Genomic DNA, 5340 nt, shown 5'->3' on the forward strand with positions numbered 1-5340 from the left:
TCAGTAGTTGGAGCCGTCAGCAGTCAGGCTTCACCCTCCACATCCCACAGCTCTGCCTTCCCTGCTTCTTTGTCTGCCTCTGTTCCTAGTCCTGCTCCTTTCATTTTCCCTCTTGTTTCAGTTCTTGTTTGATGGCCCTGGTCCCTCTCCCTGCACATTCTCAAAGCATACAGCACCATCCCTGCCCAAGACATCAGCACACCACTCAGAGCTCAACAGTGCACTGATTCAACACGGTGGATCTCTACTTGGCAGCTCTCTGAGAGATTTAGTATCCAGTGTGTCGAAAATTGAACATAGGATAAACCCTTCAAATCTAACTCTGTTCCAATAGCCCCTCCTATGGTGACTATCAAAAAAATTATCACAATGATAGCAAACATGAACTTTCTGTTTGGCCACTTGGAAGTATTAGGCTACTTAGTATCATAAGTGACTTCCATAAGCCTCTCACTTGGCACAAGAATTCAGAAGACTGGTACTTTCTTGGCTCTCTATCACAAATAAAGAGATGAGGACACTGAGAGTCAGACTCTTTCTCCTCTTGGCAAGTGGCGGATTCACAGCCGAGAGCCAGGAGAGATCACCAGCACTTCTCCAGGTCCTATTCACATTAGCCACTAAGTAGGTGGCAATTCTCACCACTCTCCAAATCTGTACTTTTTTTTAAAGGTTTATTTTATTTTTACATGTCAGGCAGAGTTACAGAGAAAAGGAGAGACAGACAGAAAGAGGGAGACAGAGAGCATCCATCTGCTGACTCACTCCCCAAGTAGCCACAATGGCCGGAGCTAAGCTGATCCAAAGCCAGGAGTCTTTCTCAAGCCACAAGCATGGAGCTGAATCAGAAGTGGAGCAGGCCGGGACTCAAATCGGCACCCGTATGGGATACTGGCACTCAGAGGTGGAGGCCTAGCCTACTTTGCCATCATGACATTGGTCCCTGGATCTGTATTTTAACTCTTTATCTAAGCTTCCATTATTTTGTTGTTGCTGTTGTTGAAATACCTTTGGTGCTTTACCCAGCTCCCTATAGCCCTTCTTATTTATTACCAATGCATTCTCCCCATGGCAGCCAAGATATGAATCTGGTCACTTAAGCTCTTTACTGTCTTCCCGTGGCTTTAAAAATAAAGATTGAATTCCTGATTGCAGTCCGCATAGCTTCTTGGAGTCTACTCCCCTTCCTCTCTCCAATATGACAGGTGCACACTCGCCTTCCCTTCCTGTCCTATGGGCTCCAGTTACGCTGTTGTTTTAGTTCAACTACTTCTTCCTTCCTCCTCCTTCTCCTTGTGCTCATCTGTTTGCCTGGAATGTGCTTGAACTCTTCACCCCACATCTGTTCGTTCTTCAGACTCACATCAAATTCCCGCCATCAAGGAAAACTCCCTGCCCCAGAATGCTGTGCTCTCTTCTTCACAGCACTAATCACTTTGAATAATTCACAGGCAAATTTATTTCGCCATCCAAGGAATGTTCATTTTCCTTTCGAGGTGGAAGTTCCTTGAAGGCACCAATCGTGTGTTTTTATTAAGTATTGTATCACCCTTTAACAAGCATAAGACCTGAAAATGATGTCTGTCAGATGGAAGGATGGATGGATGGATGGATGGATGGATGGATGGATGGATGGATGGATGGATGGTTGGACAAACGGACGTACGGATAGATAGATGAATGAATGGATAGATGGGTGGATAGATGGTTGACTAAGGATGTAGATGAGTGAATGGATGATGGATGTTTCAATAAATGGATAGGTGGAGCAGTGGATGGATGGGGTGGATGAACGGATGGATATTCAATGAACAGGGGAAGTCTGAAGCGCAACCTACTGTCCTGATTATACCCTGCACAGTCATCTGAAAGAGGCTCTATTTTCTTTGCACAGCCAGTCATGACTTCAGGATGTTGTGTGGGTGTTTAACACCAGAAGTCAAGTGATGATGACTGCAAACCTAAAAAGAGGCTGGCCGCTAGATTCATGTTAAGAGTGAATAAGGCTCGAGGGGTAACTGGAGTACTAATCACCTCAGGAGATGGTGCGAAGAGGCCTAACCTGGTGTCTGTGTGTGTGCTTCCAGTCACAGCTGTATCACACATTAGTCACGTGACCCTAAAGAAACCTCTTCGCTTTCTTAGTCCCTCCAAATGCAATTTTAAAGATGGCTATAGAACACTGTCTTCCTCTCAAAATTCCTTGTTTATTAATGTTTCCATTTACTTCAATTTCAGTATTTGAGTTCTCTGCTTCGAGAGTTTCACATAGGTTATGAAAGTGAGGTTTAAAATTAGAAAATCCATATAAGAAAAAGGCATGACAAGTTTTAAAGTTCAGTTAACATTATCTTCATCCCAGGCACTGCTGTTAAGTTGCATTTTAAAATAGCAATCTAAACATCCCCTTCCTTTGATGGACTGTGGTCACTTACCTGCTTCTTAGTACACATTAATCTAGAAGAAGCCAGTTATTCAGTTGTAACTAGAATTACTGATTCCTCTTCACCATGAAATTCTGTTTGTACAAATTCTGCTGAACAAATTTGGTTCACACACTATGGTTCATGGCTATAGCACATTGCCAATCATCAAAATGCAATTTCTAGTTTTGTTTTATTTTGTTTTAAAGTTCATAAACCCCGAGCACAGAAAATTGACTTTTTTTTTAAATTTTGTGGCTTTGTTTGTTTGTTTGTTTTAGATCTTCGGTCTGGTGATTCACTCTCCAAGTGACCACAACGACCGGAGCTGAGCCGATCTGAAGCCAGGAGCCAGGAACCTCCTCCAGGTCTCCCATGCGGGTACAGGGTCCCAAGACCTTGGGCCATCTTCAACTGCTTTCCCAGGCCACAAGCAGGGAGCTGGATGGGAAGCAGGGCTGCCAGGATTAGAACCAGCGCCCATGTGGGATCCTGGCATGTACAAGGAGAGAACTTTACCCTCTAGGCTACTGTGCAGATCCCAGAAGACTGAGTTTTTGTCTTTGTTTCACAATCACGGAATTCTCCCTGTGCACTTTTCAGAAATTTCTCTTTCTGAAAAGGAAGAAATACAAGCTGCAGGAATGTGCCGAGTATAATGAGGATAAGCTGAGTGGAGGAGCTGGGGCAAGACCCTGAGCACCAGGAAACTTCAGCTTATTTCCTGCCTCCATATGAATACACACATCCATTTTGCTGTTAATAAAAACCATGGCAGGGCAATAAGAAGATTGGCTGACATTCATAAAAATGAAGTTAGGAATACATAATCACAAAATGCCCCAGTTACGCGAGGCAGAGCTGGAATATCTTAGCCTGAACCTGTGCAAATTTCCAGCAATAAGGGGAAGGACCTGTAAGCTTCTCAATAATGTGTGCATTTCATAAACTCATTCTCAACCCAGATTTTCGGGTTTATTTTAAATTTGGCATTTTCGAGGGAGGAGGGAAGCAACGCCCAAGAAGATTGCATTTGACGTTGCTTTGTCGGGAACTGGGTGAGCATGAATTGAAGAAGACGCCAAACTGAAGACTTATGGAAGCAGTGTCTCCCTTTGTAGTAGAGATAATTCCTAATGTGCTCTTTTAAAAAATCTATCTGAAAATATTTACACCCAGAAATCAGAAGGCATTTTAATCAAGGCAAAAGAGAGAGAGAGAGAGAGAGAGAGAGAGAAATATTGCGGGTGTTAACCATATTTGGTTTGGGCTCAGACAAACTTGCAGATTGGGGAACAGGTGTGTACACATGAGCTGGGAAACCTCTGACAAGTGCTGTCTCCACAACGATGCTCAGTTTTCCAAAGCATCCACCTTATTTTGAACGAGAAAACTGAAAGCAGGCATTCATCCTAGCTGTTAAGATGCTGGGCTTGATCCGTGGCTCTGTGTCCCAAATGCAGCTTCTTGCCAATGCACAGCTTGGGAAGCAAAGGAAGATGACTCCGATAGTTGAGTCCCTGACACCCATGTGGGAATTCTGGTTGAAATCCCCAGCTCCCAGCTTTGGCCAGGACCAGTCCAGAATGTTACAAGGAGGCAAGCGGTGATCCGGCAAGGAGTTCTGTTTCTGTTCTCTCTACCTCTTGAATTGATTTTTTAAAAAGTCTGAAAAAAAAAGTCCCCCAAAGTCCCTTGAGCTGTGATATCCTAGGATGTCATAAGGTCCTCGTTGTGATTTCATAGAAGATGAGGTCGGATTTGTTCTGCCTATCAATTTCCACCAGACTCTGAGCTGCAAGTGAGTGTACTGCAAACTTGGCTGCTTGAAGTCCTTCCAGACAATGTGATGTGCTCCATGACAACACTCCATCATTAACTTAACCAAGACGTAAGTGCTGTACGCCCTGTTTCTAGCAATTAGCAGGAGCTACAAGACTACCAGCCCTGAAATGCATTTCAGGGAGGGACTCTCTGCACAGCAGATGTTCCCCTGCGATCGTCTTGATCCCAGTGTCTTGTAACTGAATCAACATTTCTGATCCCAATCTACACTCGAGTATGTAAAACAAAATTTCTATCTATCTAGACCTTAGCTATGATACCAAACTGAAAAAACTCACCGTATGCTGTAGAGTACATGGCACACCTAAAATGTACCTGGAAGGGTTTGAGAATATATGAGAGGAATAAGTGACTCTCCCCAGGGGCACCAAAACAAAGGCTTAACAGGATGCTCTGGTCCCTGCCAATGAAGACGTAAACACATAAGGAGGCACTGAAGCAGTAATGTTAGCTCTGGCCAGCAAGAACTGATTTGCAAGGCGGCTTTTTCTCAGCAAGTAGCTCTATTCAGCGTAATACAGCAGAGATGAACCTTACTTAAGAATGGTAATTCCCCAAGCAGCACCAGAGGAGTCAGCTGATGCAAAAAGCATACCTACCTAGCTCCATATATCCTCTGCATTTATATGATTATGAAATGCCCATTCCAGGCCATGGATAAGACGCACAATGCAAAAGATTAGTAGTACACCAGAGATGGTCCCTATCCTCCAGCGTGCACGTCGGTACGAGAGAAAAGGCACTGACACGGACACACACTCTTGACAATTAAAATTTAAATGACACAGGCATAATGACTTTAACCCTTCAGTCTCTTTGAAATCACACGCCCCCCCCCCAAAAAAAAAACAATGAAAGCTGGACATGAATGTGATGTCCAGGGTTTGCACGCACGCACACACACACACACACACACACCCCCTATTTGAGGAAAGAAATTTATTATTGAAGAATAAAATCTCTATTATCAGCAGTCCTATTTCCAACAAGCTCTGATGAACAGGTAGAAACTTAAGTCCTAAAGCAATTCACTCAGAGACCAGTAAGTAAAGCTGCCACAATGGCACCCCGT

This window comes from Ochotona curzoniae, unplaced genomic scaffold, assembly GCF_017591425.1.
Source record: "Ochotona curzoniae isolate NIBS_2020 unplaced genomic scaffold, NIBS_Ocur_1.0 scaffold_4701, whole genome shotgun sequence".
Taxonomy (NCBI): domain Eukaryota; kingdom Metazoa; phylum Chordata; class Mammalia; order Lagomorpha; family Ochotonidae; genus Ochotona; species Ochotona curzoniae.